General features: G+C 46.3%; 3 non-coding genes across 3 annotated transcripts; all 3 read right to left on the bottom strand.

Annotated features, from left to right (window-relative positions):
• Nucleotides 1–6,461: 6,461 nt before the first annotated feature.
• Nucleotides 6,462–6,551, bottom strand: TRNAY-GUA (transfer RNA tyrosine (anticodon GUA)). The gene is given in 2 exon segments: nucleotides 6,462–6,497; nucleotides 6,515–6,551. It is a non-coding gene; the product is annotated as a tRNA-Tyr (tRNA).
• Nucleotides 6,552–8,312: 1,761 nt separating this feature from the next.
• Nucleotides 8,313–8,403, bottom strand: TRNAY-GUA (transfer RNA tyrosine (anticodon GUA)). Its single transcript is given in 2 exon segments — nucleotides 8,313–8,348; nucleotides 8,367–8,403. It is a non-coding gene; the product is annotated as a tRNA-Tyr (tRNA).
• Nucleotides 8,404–11,140: 2,737 nt separating this feature from the next.
• On the bottom strand, nucleotides 11,141–11,230 carry TRNAY-GUA (transfer RNA tyrosine (anticodon GUA)). Its single transcript is given in 2 exon segments — nucleotides 11,141–11,176; nucleotides 11,194–11,230. It is a non-coding gene; the product is annotated as a tRNA-Tyr (tRNA).
• Between the last annotated feature and the right edge of the window lie 4,922 nt (nucleotides 11,231–16,152).

The following is a 16,152-nucleotide window of genomic DNA, read 5'->3' as shown; positions in this document are numbered from 1 at the left end:
AAATAGGACAAGTGACCTTAGAGGAAACAGTCACTTCAGGATTGGCTGAAGCTTATATTCTAGAACGTAGAACTGAGAGATAAAATATATGAGAGAAATGTTAAGTGAAAAGGTAGACAAATATCTACGAAACAGAATAGAGTGTGCAGAAAGTGACCCACATATTTATGGCAACTTGATTTTCAATAAGGGGAAAAGAAAATTCAGTGGAAAAAGTATAGTCTTTTCAACAAATATTACAAGAACATTTGGATATTCGTATGATAAAATGGACTTTAAACCTTAGACCATATATAAAAATTGTCAAGATGAATCATAAACTTAAGTGTAAAACTAAAAATTTTAAACTTCTAAAAGCACAAAATAAGGTATAATCTCTGTGACTTTGATTTAGGCAGATTTCATGGAAACTAAATCAAAAGCACAGTCCATAAAATAAAAATTGATAAATTGAACTTTATCAAAATTACAAGTTTTCTTTCTCAAATACTGTTAAGACAATGCAAAAACAAGTCATCACCTGGGAAAAATATATTAAAATCACATATTTAATAAAGGACTTTAGACTATATTAAGAACTTTTAAAACTTGTTCATAAGAAAACCAACAACTAATTTTTTTAATTAAAAAAAGATTTGAGGGCTTCCCTGGTGGTGCAGTGGTTGAGAGTCTGCCTGCCGATGCAGGGGACACGGGTTCGTGCCCCGGTCCGGGAAGATCCCACATGTCGCGGAGCGGCTGGGCCCGTGAGCCGTGGCCGCTGAGCATGCTGCGTCCGCAGCCTGTGCTCCGCAACGGGAGAAGCCACAACAGTGAGAGGCCCGCGTACCGCAAAAACAAAAAAACAAACAAACAAACAAAAAAATTGTTGAAGTAGCAGGAATGACATTGCTTTAAAAACTGATGAAAGAAAAAGCATTTGAGATGGTTGTCAGTTGATTTTCTTATTAATTTGTAGGCATTCTTTATATATTTGGGATGTAAATCTTTTGCTGGATATACAAGTACATTCTCCCACTCTGTGGCAGGCCTCTTTACTCCTTTAATGGGATTTTTTAAATGAGAAGATCTTAATTTTAATGTAGCCCAATTTATCAATTTTATCCCTCTACATTTGTTTGTGTCTTGTTTAAGAAATGTTTGCCTAACTCAAGGTCATCAGGGTATTCTCTTATGTTTTTTTAAAGATGTTTTACTGTTTTACATTTCACAATTAGATTTACAACATACAATTAGATTTATAATTCATCAGTGTTGTATGCGATATGTGATTTGAATCAAGATTCCTTTCCCTCCATTGTAGTAGCTAAATGATCCATTATTATTTATTGAAAAGACAATTATCTCCCTTGCAGTGTAATCTTTGTCACAAATCAGTGGCCAAGTTTGGGTCTATTTCTAGACTGCACTGTTCGGTTGGTATATTTGCCTGTCCTATATCATTACCATCCTAACTAAACTGTTGTGTCTTTATAAAGTTTCTTGGTACCTGGTATATTTAAGTCCTCTCTATTTGTCCTTTCCAAGAGTATATGAGCTGTTTTGACACTTTGCATGCCCTTATATGCTTTAGAATTGTCTTATCAAGTTTCCCTGCCCAATTACGGAATTTTGATTATATTTTTAAGATCATAGATTATTTTGAGGAGATTTGATATTTTTACAATATTGAGTTGTTTAGTCTATAAATGGACTGTCTTTCCATTTATGTAACTTTTCTTTAATTCTCCAATAATATTTTGTATTTTGTGCCTTGAGATTGTGCATGTTTTTAAAGATATGTTTCTAGGTATTTCATTGTTTGATGCTATTATAAAGGTAATCTTTTGAAAATTTAATATTCTAACTATTCTAGTTGATGATGGCATATAGAAATATAAGTAATCTTTGAATATTGACCTTTGATACTGCAAGTGTATTAAAATAACCTATTATCTCTAGTAATACAGCTGTAGATTTCTTTTTTCTTTTTTGGGGGTGGGGGGGCTTTACACAGTGAATGTTTATTTCTCACTCATGTTATAGTCTCGTGGGCTGCAGCAATGGCTTAGAGATCCAGGGTCTTCAACATGAGGCTTGCACGTTCACCGAGGGCATTCTAGTCTTGTTTCAGTCTCAGACAGAAATCTAGCACCATTTCACCATTAAACACATTGTTAGATGCAACATACAATGAGACTTTTGTTTGTAAATGCACTTTATCAAACAAATTGCCTTCTGGTTTATTAATAACATTATCATGAGAGATACTGAATTTTATTAAATGAATTTTCTTCATCTATTAAAATAGTCTTCTTATTTTTTCCTTTGTTCTGTTAGTACGGTGAAGTATACAGATTCTTCTAATGTTAAATCAATGCTACTTTCATGCAATAGCTCCAATTTTGTCAGATATGTAATAAGTTTTATATATGGTTTATTTGATTTGCTAATGTTTTGTTTAGAATTTTTACAGCCATGTTCATGAATGAGATTGACCTGTAATAAATCTTTCTCTTAATATTCTTGTCTGCTTTTGTTATAAAATTCATACTGATTTTTTCATAAAATGAGTCATTTTCATATATGTGTGGATTTTCTAGTTATTATCACTCTGGACTTTACCTCTCTTATATTTTGACTGAGTAAGTCTTGTCATCTTTTTTCTCTCTCCAGTATCACGAAGCAGATGTTTTCATATATTGTTTCAACTTTCCTCAGTGATAAGGGTTAGTTTGAATATCTTACTATGTGATTCCCAGAATCTTCTTCATTTGCTTTTCATCACAGAAAACCCTGGACTCTTTACATGGAATCTGTCGCCTCTGGTTCTTACCTTAGAAGGAATTATGGACCTTTTTTTATCTTCCAATAAATCTTCCAATAAATCAGGTCTTTAGTCATTACTCCAGGATGTCCTTATTTATCAGAGCCTTCATCTTTCTGGAGCTGATGGTGAAATGCCTCAGGCTAGTAAATAATTTAACATGCGCTAGATGTCTGTCCTGTGCAAGGTACTGTGAAAAGCAAGGTGCTGTTGGTACCAAAATAAATATGAGATTTCCCCAGATTTCAAGGAGCTCACTCCGAAAGAGGATATTAAATTATAATATCAGCATAGCATGATAGGCAGAAAGGTGAAAGTAATTAAGGAGTACCAAAGAGACAAAGAGGAAGAGGACAAAACTGAGACTTGAGGAGCTAGGAAAAGATTATGATAAAAAATGATCCTGAAATGAGTAAGAGAGAATGAGAAGGAATTTGATAAAAGGGGAGGCAGAGGGATCAAAGCAGAATGAGCATCTTGTTACCGTCCAGTGTTCGTAAACCCAGGAAACGTGGCATATTTTGACTGAATCAAAGCGTTTGGGTGGAGGTGGGAATGGGGGGCATTGAACTGATTAAGCTGGTTACTTCAAATGTGATCCTTTCTGAGGCTCCAATATTTTTAGTAAAATACTAAGATGATAGGAAGAAAAAGCCACCAGTAAAAAGAGCAGCACTTCCCATCTTCTAGGGCAGTGTTGACCCCCGGTTGAGAATGGGTTGTGCTGCAGGGGCCTAGAGGCAGGAACTCATTTGCCCTCTTTGTGACTTGGATTCCTGCCCTATTACCTGGCATACAGTGAGAGACAGTGAAGTTGCAACAATGGGAAAACAAGGAGCTTGCCTAGTAAGATACTGCTTGTTTTTTAGGCTTTCATCCCAGGTGTGGCTTCTCAGACGCTGTTCTTCTGCCTTGTAAAAATAAAGGGGGTGCCTTCTGATCCTGAGGAAGAGGAGTAACCTTGTTGTATCTTGTGGCTACCAACCTCAAGGACCCCACCCTCCCCTCTTTCAGAGAGTTTTATTTATCTACAATGTACTTAATGATTTTGGCTTGAGCATACTCTGATATTTAAATAAAGGGACTTTGCCACAAAATGCCCCAACACATTTCAGTCTGTGTACAATATGGGACTGGCAGGCAAAATCCTTGAAAGGATTACACTTCTCATCCTCCATCTTGAAAAGACTGTGATATTTATCCACATTCCCTTACCCACTACTGATTGAAAAACTGTTCCATTTGAAGCCAGGTTTTATGTTTCTTGCTTATGGATTTTACATGCAAATGTCATTTTACCCGTCTTGGACCACATACTTCTTGATTACTTGTATTAGCATGAGTGTAGAGATGGAGGAGAGTGAAAATACTTTGGTTTCTAATTAATCTCACTATTGAAAGGTAAACATTTTCATGTATAGCCTATGTATAACTATTTAATTATTACTGAGTACGGCCTGCATAGAGGGTTTTATTGATCCAGGCATCATAGAGGCAAGACTTTCTGAGAAAGGCTACCTTGGTGGTAAACAGAAGTGATGTGAGGTCTGAGAAAGAGAGTAGAAAATTTCAAGAGCTCCTGAATGGAAATTTCCCAATTCCCCATTCCTGACAAATCTGGAAAGGAGGTAAACCCTTATACAACATAAGATTTTTCTCTCCTGGCATCAGCGATGTCTCTGCCTTCTCTGTCAGCTGATCTAAGCCAGGTAGTTGCAAAATGTATGTGTAGAGAAAATGACAGTAGGTGTGGGAATGGATGCAATGGAGGTGATTGTGGAAGTACAAGGACATTATGAAGCTTCTTCTGCTGGTCATTCTGGAAAAATAATAAACATATCATGTTAAAAAGCCACGGTGTCTTCTCCAAAAAGACTCACAAGGGATATTGAGAAATCGTTCCCTTGCTTCTGGGGTGAGCAGCAACTGGAAATCAGGGATATGATGAGATAAGTTAAAATTCCATGCACAATTATTTGTATCTTCATTTCCTGCTAGTCCTGGATTTCTCTGTATGCTCTAGTGATACCATATATAGTTACACAAAAAAATCAACACTCTTCAGGTTTCTGTTTCTTTTCTAATTGTTTTGGATCCGCTCCACTCACCTGATCACAGATCTACTACTCCTCTTCTAAAACTGAGCTGACTACAGTGCATTGCCTCTCCCATGAGATGTTCCATATTTTCTATTTTGCCCTCCACCCCAGCCTGAATTAAAACTTCCTAAGATTGATTTTAGTTTTAGATTTACATGGAATATTCTATCTACCTCATTTGTAGTTTTCAGCACATTGTATTATAACTGTCTGCTTCCATCTCTGGGTAACCTACAGTCAGAAATATTTTAGGGCAAGACCTATATTTTAACTTCTACATCCCTGGCACAAGCACAATACATGGTACGTATTACGTGCTTATTAAATGGTTTGTGAACAAAACATACCTGAATACCAATCCTAAAGAGTGGCAATTCTATTGAGTCAACACGACCCGGGTTGATGAGCTGAGAGGATGCAGGACTTACTAGTCCCCTTATTGATGCATACATGCCTTCATTCATAATTCTAAGAACACATTCTTAGTAAATACATAATGGTGTAAGAGGTAGAATTACAAGATGTCCAAGAAAGGCCCAGTGCCATCACTGGTCTCACTATGTTAATTTCTGCATATGGTGACATTCAAGGCTGGGGTCTCTTTGTGGATACAGAGCAATAGAGTCTTCGTATAGATCACCTGTCTGAGCTAAATAATATAAGCAAACTAGGAGATATCATTGCTCATAAAATAGCGAAAAATCTACATGAGCGCCGGGAAATATTAACAAGACAAATAAACCTGAGGATTCTTAGCAGAAAAAAAATCCAGAGATCAGATGGACAGACCACCTAAATAAGACACTGGGAGTAATAATTACCCATTAAACTACAGGGACCAAACAGCTGCATATTTCGGCTTAAATGTCATTTAAAAAGCAGTGAAGATTAGCAAATACATTCTCAAAAGGTAAATCCCTACAAATACCATGCTAAGAAGGCAACCATGGTAGTTTACTACATAGCTGGGTTTCTAAAAATTATAGTTCTCAGATAAAATTAAAAATACCAACAGAAAAAGAAAAAAACATTGAGGAAAACAGACATATACATAAAACGACATGAAAAGTTTCACAGATGCATGCCAGAGTTATCCGTGGCCCGCCTAGTGGCCGGTATGGTTGCAGACATACAGGGCTCACAGTAAACAGCTCCTCTGGGGCAACCTGTTTGACAGGGATCTGTCCATGATTAGAGAAGCTGTGGTATCAGATAGAGACAGTGCTGTCCTGGGCAGAAGGAGCAAAAGCAAGAGCTGTGGGTAAATAAAAGTATAAAGGGCTTTGCAGGTGGGGGGTCGGGGCTGGCTAATTGCGGCTACCCACTAAAGCAGGAGCAATGGGGGCTGGGCCGTCTTGCGTTGAAGGGCATGGGTCAATAGATTTCAAGAAGTAGGTGTGTTCCTTGGCGACAGCCCACAGGTGGCTGTGAGGGTGACTCCGGAAGGGTTTTCCTGGCTGAGTTCAGCTGCTGACTTGCTGCAAGGGCCAATTTGCAGGCCTGGGCGCCAGGGGGTGGTGGCGGCCTTCATGACGGGGCAAAAGCAACAGAGCACTTCCTTCGAGCCGGAATCGAACCAGCGACCTAAGGATGTCTAGGTGCGTCAGGCCTACAGTCCTCCGCTCTACCAGCTGAGCTATCGAAGGGTGCACAGTGGCAAGTGCTGGGTCCTTCGTTTTTCCTGGAAACGACAGAGGCCAAGGCTCTGGAAGGCCCCGGGTGCAATATGCCCTAGGTTAGTTGGAAGCCCCTTGGCAGGGAGCCGTGCACACGCCGGGGATCCGTGGTGGCCAGGCATCCCGGGGAGGCGATTTTCAGAACGCCTGGGCCCGGGCCGCCACCTGTTGACTCATTTTCTCTCCCCTGGGCTCTTTCTACAGGGAGACACCAGGACGACAGCCCTCGGTGGCCAGAAAGCCAGTAAGAGGGTGAAGGGAGGGGGGGCGTTGGTGAAACCCAAACGGATGAGTGGGTCGGGTGGGGGCGGGCTTGCGGAGGGAAGCAGGAGAGAAGAATGCACCACCAGGCAGGCAGGGTCGCTGAAGGGCCCTCGAGGAGTTTCTGAGCTCGCCCCCCCCCGCCCCACCCAATCACATACACGCCCCCTGGTGCTGGGGCGTCATCATCCGCGCATTTAACCTCGACCCGACCCTGTTGCCCGCCGTGAGCTGGGCTCGTTTTTCTGCGCAGTGAGACTTCCTGGAAGTGAGGGAGAAAGGATGTCCCCATAGGTACCCAGCCGTCTGGCCCGCTGCGACCCGTCTAGGGACGTGGCTCGTGTTCTCTGCCCACAGACCCGGATTCCTCTGGCAGAGGCGGGTGCTCCCTGAAGCAGCTCAAGATTCTGTGGGCTTCCTGGACAGGCAGAGCACACCGTTGTCCAGGTCGGACCTCGCGCCCTCGCTCCTCGTCTTTGACAAACGTTTCAGATCCCATCTGGTGCGTGCCCACCACCTGACACCACTCGCTCACCCACCCAGCTCAGGTCGCACAGAAGTACGGCAAGCCACACCCAAGTCACCTGCCCTCCGATGCCTGTGTCGCCACCCCTGATCGGGAGACCAGCAGGTCTGCACCTGCGAGGATGAGGGCCATGTCTGCGGAGGTCCCCTACTGCCCGCTGTGAGGCCCCAGACAGGAGGAGGTGGCCGTGCCGGGGCTCACCGGGGTGTGTCCAAGTCACCAGAGTCCACCTCCCAGCCACAGGCACATCCTCCACCCCTGTTACATCCCCCAAACACCAAACCTAGTTCCTCCAAACCTGGGGAACTTCTGTCCCTCTCTCAAGGATGAGGGCGAGAGAGAGAGAGAGAGAGAGAGAGAGAGAGAGAGAGAGAGAGAGAGAGACGAAGTTGGAGAGAGAGATGGATGGAGATACACAGAGACTGCAGTTGTTGGGCTAGACAGAAGAGAGAGGCCATGGACCATCGTAGGACTAGGCAAAGTAGGAAAGGGAAATTGAGTGGGAGGGTTTTCAAGAAGAATGCCTTGGTTGTCCGTGACCCATGTGATGGCCCGTGTGCTTGTTGGGCTCCAGGGCTCGCGGTGGGCAGCTCCTGTATGGCCACATGTTTGTCGGATCTGTCCACGTTGAGCAAAGTGGTGGTGGCAGAGGGAGCGCTGCTCTCCCTGAGGAGAGGTGCGAGAATAAAAGTGTTAAGGGCTTGGGAGGCTGACGGGCTGGCTGGTGGGGGCAGTCTGCTAAGGCAGGAGCAAGGGGATGTTGTGGACTGAGGGGCATACGTCTGTGGACTTCAGGAAGAAGGGGTAAGTGGTTCTGGAAGGGCTTTGTTGGCTTTGTCCGGTGAGAATGAGGATGCTCTTGTAGTGCAAGGGGAAGGGCCAATTTGCAGGGCAGAAGCAGAGGGCGTGGCCCTCATGATGGGGTAGAAAACGATTAAAGCACTTCCTTCGAGCCGGAATCGAACCAGCGACCTAAGGATGTCCACATGTCATCAAGTCTACAGTCCTCCGCTCTACCAGCTGAGCTATCGAAGGGTGCACACCCATGTTTCCACTGACAAGCACTGGGTCCTTTCTTTTTGCAGGAATGGTGGAGACCAAGGAACTGGAGCCTCACCGTTCCTCAAAGAGGAGCACCGCCTCTAAGTGCCTCCCCCCATGCCCTCCATCCACCCCAAATCCCGCTCCCAGTTCTGTACCTCCCTCAGCTCGCCACTCACTCCAGACAGGGGCCGTGGTGCCCACCTAAACTTAGTTTTACTTTTCCGCGCAGTGAGGGCACCTGGGAAGTGATGGAGAAAGGACGTCGGGCCAGGCCTGTCTGGGGACTTGGCTCGCATTCTCTGCCCACAGACCCGGATTCCTCCAGCAGAGGCGGGTGCTCCCTGAAGCAGCTCAAGATTCTGTGGGCTTCCTGGACAGGCAGAGCACACCGTTGTCCAGGTCGGACCTCTCGCCCTCACTCCGCGTCTTTGACAAACGTTTCAGATCCCATCTGGTGCGTGCCCACCACCTGACACCACTCGCTCACCCACCCAGCTCAGGTCGCACAGAAGTACGGCAAGCCACACCCAAGTCACCTGCCCTCCGATGCCTGTGTCGCCACCCCTGATCGGGAGACCAGCAGGTCTGCACCTGCGAGGATGAGAGCCATGTCTGCGGAGGTCCCCTACTGCCCGCTGTGAGGCCCCAGACAGGAGGAGGTGGCCGTGCCGGGGCTCACCGGGGTGTGTCCAAGTCACCAGAGTCCACCTCCCAGCCACAGGCACATCCTCCACCCCTGTTATATCCCCCAAACACCAAAGCTAGTTCCCCCAAACCTGGGAACCTCCAATTTCCATGGTGGGTGGAGGGCATGGGCACATCCAATGGAAGCCTTAGAATCTCTCTTTGGTCCCTGTCCACTGGTCTCTGCAGATGGTGACATTCGAGGCTGGGGAATCTTAGTGGCCACAGAGCAGTAGGTTCCTCCTGAAGGGCTCCTGTGGGAAAGCAGTGGCACTGCCCCCTGGACCCTGGAAACTCCACAGCCCCAGGCTCAGCTCCTCTTGGTCAGCAGTGGGGCAGCAGGGAAGATTGCTGCTGCAGAGGAGACCTGGAGATGAAGATATGCGGGAAACGCAGTCTGGATGCAGAGGCAGAACCCGAACCAAAAAAGGAGCTCGTGGCCGCAAGGGTCAGGGGAGGGCAGTGGCTGGGCCCCAGGGCCTGCAGAGAGCCACGCTCCCATCACCGTTCCTCTGACAGTGCTTTCCAACTGTATCTCCAGCCTTCGGGAGTTTCCCTCCCACAGGAGAGAAAAGGGCAAGGGCCACTCCTTGGCTTTCCTCTCTGCACCCACATGCCCTGACAACCCTCCCCCAACCAGCACCATCCCTGAAACCCGGCTCAGTGGCGGTGGAGGGAGGAGGGTGTGGAAGGCTGTAGCCTCAGCGGCCCAGCACTTAATTCAGCCAGCTGGTCACAAGGCACAGGCCAGTGGCCTGTGTCAGGAAGACAGTTGTTGTGCCCCTCCAGGATCACACATCCGGCCACCAAGCCCCAGTCCCAGGCCCTTTCTGTTCCCTGCCTTCAGCCACCATTATCTGCCCCCCACCCCCGGCCTTTTCCTACTCTCAGGTCTCTTTCTCAGGTCTCAGCCTTTCCTTTTGCTCACAAACTCCCTTCCTCTCCCCATCTCCCCCTCTCCCTTGCAGTCGCTCTCCCTCAGTCTCTCTCTGTCTCTATCTTTATCTCAGTCTCTATTTCTCTGTCTCTCCATCAGAAGTAGCAGGGGAATTGGTACAGGGGTTTTTCCCACAATTGTACAGAGTGTGAGCAATCCTTGCTCTTGCAGAAGGAACTCAAACCTTCCTACGGCAGCAAGAACAGGTGTGAAATTTCGAGGAATTGGAAGTTTTCCCGTGGCCTCAGCCTTGTTCTCTGACTGACAGGAGACCTGAATGGGGCCTCTGAAGTTTTCATCATGGCGTCAAGCCTCCTCCCCTGTCCTGAGAGCCCTGGTGTCTTTTGCTCCTGCCAATGCCAGAGGCTCTTGACGCAGGCGCACAATTGGCAATGGCTTGGCAAATCTCAGGGTGGCAGTCCTGTCCCACAGTATATAAAGCAAATGGTGAAGCTTTCTGTCTCCCTAAGTTTATATATTTATGATTATTCAAGAGAGACACAGAAAGAGAGAACGAGTTCGAGAATGAGGGAGAGAGAGAGAGACAGTTGGAGAGAGGGATGGACAGAGATACACAGAGACCGCGGTTGGGCTAGACAGAAGAGAGAGGCCATGGACTAACGTAGGACTAGGCAGAGTAGGAAAGGGAAATTGAGTTGGGAGGGTTTTCAAGAAGAATGCCTTGGTTGTCCGTGACCCATGTGATGGCCCGTGTGCTGGTCGGCCTCCAGGGCTCGCGGTGGGCAGCTCCTGTGTGGCCACATGTTTGTCGGATCTGTCCACGTTGAGCAAAGTGGTGGTGGCAGAGGGAGCGCTGCTCTCCCCGAGGAGAGGTGCGTGAATAAGAGTTTAAAGGACTTCGGAGGTTGAAGGGGCTGGTTGGTGGTGGCAGTCTGCTAAGGCTGCTAAGGGTGTCTTTGGCTGAGAAGCATGTGTCTCTGGATTTTGGGAAAGGGACAAGTGGCTCCAGGAGGGCTTTGTCGGCTTTCTCCTGTGAGAATGAGGATGCTCTTGTAGTGCAAGGGGAAGGCCCAATTTGCAGGGTAGAGGCAAGGCTGCACTAGGCAGTGGTGGGCTTCATGATGGGGCAAAAGCATCATGGGCACATCCTTCGAGCCGGAATCAAACCAGCGACCCAAGGATATCCACATGTATCAGGTCTACAGTCCTCCGCTCTACCAGCTGAGCTATCGAAGGGTCCACGCTGGTAAGTGCTGAGTCCTTCCTTTTTGCAGAAATGACAAGAGGCCAACACGTTGAATGGCCCCAGGTACAACATGCTTTTGGTTGGCTGGAAGGCCCCTAGGCAAGGAGCGGTGCATATGCTGGCTCCGTGGTTGTCAGGCATCCTGGGGCGGCAATTTTCAGAATGCCTGGGACTGGACAGTCACCTGTTGACTCATTTCCTCTACCCCCCCCCCCACCCCGCCCTGTCCCTTTCTACACGGAGTGGGGGGATGACGCCCATCCCAGGCCAGAAAGCCAGCAAGAGAGTGAGGGGGAAGGGGACGTCGGGCAAACGGATGCGTGGGTTGGTTGGGGGCATGGAGAGCAGAAGATGCGTGGGTTGGTTGCGGAGGATGGAGAGCAGAAGAACGCAGCCCACAGGGTCACAGAAGATCCCTTGAGGAGGAGCACAGCCTCTAAGCGCCTCCCCCCACCCCACCCATCCCACCCCAGCCCTCGGCCCCGGTTCTATACCCCCGTCACCTCGCCACTTACTCAAGACCGGGGCCGAGGTGCCCATGTAGACCTAGTCTTACTTTTATGCGCAGTGAGGCTTCCTGGGATGTGATGGAGAAGGGATGTCGGGATGTTGGGCCAGGCAGGCCAGGGGTGGAGGGAAGGCGGTGGGGGTCGACGATGACACCACGCCCATAGGTACCCATCGGCCTGGCCCTCTGCGGCCATCCTACGAACTTGGATCCCCTTTTCTGCCCACAGAGCAGAATTTTTTTAAGTAGCTGTTTCTCCAGCATCCATCTTCCACTCCCTGCACCCTTCAGTTCCCTTCCTTCAGCCTGCTTTGTTTTCCCCACCTCCTTCCTGCTACCAGGTGTATTTCTGATCCCTAAGCCTGTGTTTTTCTCTCAAACTTTTCCCCTTCTTGTACATCTGTGTCTGTTTCTCACTTTCTATCTCTCAGGGTGTCTGGCTCTCTTTTTTGACTTTTTGGTCTGATTTTTCTCTGAAACTTTTTTTCACTGTTTCCTTCTTTGTTTCTCTCTGTCTCTTTCTCTTGCTTTTTGTCTCTCTTTTTTTTTTTTCTGTCTCTCTATATTTCTACTTCTATATCTCTATGTCAGAATTTGCAGTGCATTTGTTCCTGATTCACCTAGTTTCGGCAGTCATTGCTCTTTCAGGTGGAACTAACACTTTCTGGGTGCAATGAGAGCAGTGTATAGGGCAATAGATATTATCTGAAGTGCAGGCTGAGAGAAGCCAGTGGGAAAATAAAGGGAGAGGTCCAGAGGTTTAAGAATAGTTATCCTGGATGTGTTTTTAATTATGTATGCTCAGATTCTCTTGGGCTTTTGCTGCAAGTTTCTTTTACTCTCCAGTTTTGAAGAAATCTTTAATGGCAATCAAAGAAATTTTGCTAGGATGAAACTTATGTATCCCTGGATTTAATTATTAATAAAGTACTACAATTGGCTCACCGATTGTAATGAAATGTATTATACCAATACAATTTGTCATTGGAAGGGAAAATAGTGGAAGAGGGGCAGTGAGAACATATATATGAGAACATTCTTGACACTGTGCTCAATTTTCTTTTACAGAAAACTGCCTCTAAACAGAAACAGTATTAACTGAAAAATTAATAAATTGATTTTGTCCATGTATATTCATTCATGTGTATACAACTACTGGAAAGAATGCTCTTGGGTAAGCAATAAAGGACGGCATCTCGTGCACAGTTAGAGGGGATGGTCTTAGCTAGGATCTTGGATAGGTCATCCACAGTAACAGGAGGAAGAAAAGTACTCAGATGCCTGTACATGGGTACCTTGTAGATGTTCTCCTGTGAATGCTTCTGTTTTCTTAGTGAAATAGAAAGCTGAGAGTGAGAATGTATGCTGAGGTATTGCTATTTTGAAGACACAAGAGAAGGGATGAAAGAGTAGAAGTGAAGGGATTGAGAAAAATAGTAAGATTGTTATGCATATGCACTTGAGATTATTGTCATGAATTTAAATTGAGACCATTTCAGCATCACTGGGTTTCTCTTCATTCTAGTTCAGCTAGGTGAGGGCACGTATTGAATGCTTACATTAAATAAAGATTGCTGTTTTGTTAAGTGAGTTTTTCTAAGCAAAAGAGGGACGATCATATTCAGACCCCTAGATCAAGAATTTAGCCAGGAACTTGAAACTTCTCTTGGTGATTCGTTTGAAGGACATGGGCCATCTTCTCTCCTTCACCACCTCCTGAAGGTGCTCTCTCCTTTGCCTAAAGGTGCTCTCTCCTACTAAAGGTGACCTCTCCAAAGGCACACTAAGAAAGGGGCAACACTTTGATTCAACCTGGGTTGCAATGGACATCAAATTCCACCCATCTACTCTCTGGGACCCCCAAGATATGGGCAAAGATCCGAAGTACACTGTACTTACAGTTCAAGCCGTGAAAATATCTCATAGGAGTTCATATTATGGGTTAAAACATTCTCGGGATCTTTGAGAGCAAACTGTAGGGGCAGTGAGCTAATTTTCCAAGTTAGTTGTCAAAGATGCTCGATTCAAGTCTGCAAGAATTGAAACATCTCCATCATCCCCGGGGCATCGCCTTTTTGCTGAGTCACATCTCGGGACAGTCTCACTCAGACCCCCTCTGTCCTGACTTCCTGGCAGAGAAAGATGCAGAGGGAAGCTCCATCGGGAGATCAGAAATAGGGGTTGGGGGCTTCCCTGGTGGCGCAGTGGTTGAGAGTCCGCCTGCCGATGCAGGGGACATGGGTTTGTGCCCCGGTCCGGGAAGGTCCCACATGCCACGGAGCGGCTGGGCCCGTGAGCCATGGCCGCTAAGCCTGCACGTCCGGAGCCTGTGCTCCTCAGCGGGAGAGGCCACAACAGTGAGAGGCCCGCGTACCGCAAAAAAAAAAAAAAAGAAAGAAAAAAAGAACTAGGGCTTGGGCGTGAGGAAGCAGAAACGTCCCAGAGCAAACATACCACTGGGGAGCTGAGGACCCGAGGGGCTGATTCTAAGGTCACTGATGTACTCCAGCAACAGTACAGACCCAAGGGTCTGCACCGGTCCTCTTGCCAAAGGAGTAACTCTTGAAGTTCGCTTATAGACTGCGCACGAAGCTTCTGTGAGTCTCCATTATGAGGAAAAAAATGTAAATAAAATAAATAAAAACAGACACCACTCCCTGTTTTCTCCAGCCTTTTATCCGTCTCCTGTTGCATGTGACAGCTTCCTCTTCTGGGGCTACACCTGTACTTAAAACTTCTCTTTCTTACGGAACCCTATCCTGCGGATGAACTTCAACCTTTAAGACTTATCAAAACTTACTACCTGGCAAAACTTTCTCAAGCCCTATCTGGCCAGAAAACAGGAACCCACTTGCCTTAAATAGTCTGACCTGAACCTCACTCTGGTACACTCAGTCACTCATCTCAGCCCCAAACCGATGACTAGATTACTATTCCCATTTTAGACCTCGGTTGTGCAACTGGCAAAGCTGTGGCTTAGCGGTGGTGGGATTCAAACGCCCCACCCAAAGAGACTGAGGCCTCATTCCAGTGCCTTAGACCGCTGGGCCACACTACTTGGTATTATGTGATATTGCCTATTCTTTCCCATACTACCTACTTTCTTTTACATTTCAGCTGTGCTCTATACAATGTGTTCTCGAAGTCCTAACTTGATACCTCAAGAGCAAGTGGAGGAAGGGTTCAGGGAACAGCGGAGGCTTATCACAAAAACTTACTTTCCTCATCGGCTCTGAAGTTTTCATCTTCCACCCAAGTGTTTAAATGGGAAGAACTTAGTGGATGAACAATGAGTGAATTGAGTCTGTGCCACACAACTAGGCCGTGGGCCTTCTGTAGGTGTTACTATGTTTTATTCTTTTAGGCTTCTTCTCAGTCTCGCCACAAATTTCTTAGGAAAACAAACGAAGGCTGACGCTAATTAAAGCCACAAAAATCCTATCTTCGAAGGAGCATGACTTATCAAATGGCGTTTTAAAGCATTTGCAAATCCTTGAGCACGTACTTAAAGCTGGAACCTAACCAACAACCTAAAGATGCCAACGGAGCTCTACAGCGCCGCCCCCCTCCCCCATTTTACCAGCTGAGGCATCAAAGAATGCACACATGTGGCTCTGCTGAATTATTTCTTCAGAGAAGGAGCAGCCTCTCACATGGTTTTATACTCTATTCCCAAGACACCTGGAGATGTCTTCTGCTCTCATAGCAGTTGCTCACGTCTTTGGAATTTGACGGTTTTAGGACCTTAAGCGTCGCCCAGGTCGCCATGTTGACATCTCTGCGTTACAGATCCACCCTCTTGTTGCTCCGGAACTTGTGCCGGGGGTGGGGTGGTGGGAAATGTCGTCGTGAGCAGAAAGCAGCGCTCAAGTTCCCTGTTGACAAACCCTGCTCCCCTGGTGGAACCGTCAACGCACCGCGGAGAGCTCTGCCCAGGGCTCCCGAAGGATCTCCGTCTCTAGGTCTCCCTCCTAGCCCAAGGACACAACGTGCTCATTTCTCCGAGAAAAACGTTTTGTTTTGTTTTGTATTTTCACAACACACACACACACACCCCCCACACACACTGTATTTTATTTTTACAAGAGATAAATAAACTGACACCAAGCATTGTAAATGGATGACCACAACAAAAGCAACAATGATTGCAATTACCAAACACGAAACACACTCATACTATGTCATAATATTGACATTCAGTCCAGTAATCCTCCACTGTAACAACTCCTTTACTTTGCAGTGAAAACTGATTTGTATACTTTTTGCCTCTGAGTCCTTGTGGGATTTTTTTTTTTTATTCAAACGGAAAGTCACAAAAATTATAATCATCCTCATCAGCTCACTCAGTCCCATGTAATTGATTGTTTTTTATCTTGATCTTTTGTTAGCACTTTTATGAATTCA

This window comes from Lagenorhynchus albirostris, chromosome 1 (genome assembly GCF_949774975.1).
Source record: "Lagenorhynchus albirostris chromosome 1, mLagAlb1.1, whole genome shotgun sequence".
Lineage (NCBI taxonomy): Eukaryota > Metazoa > Chordata > Mammalia > Artiodactyla > Delphinidae > Lagenorhynchus > Lagenorhynchus albirostris.
Note: the sequence above shows the minus strand (reverse complement) of the source record. Positions and strands in the feature narration are given on the sequence as shown.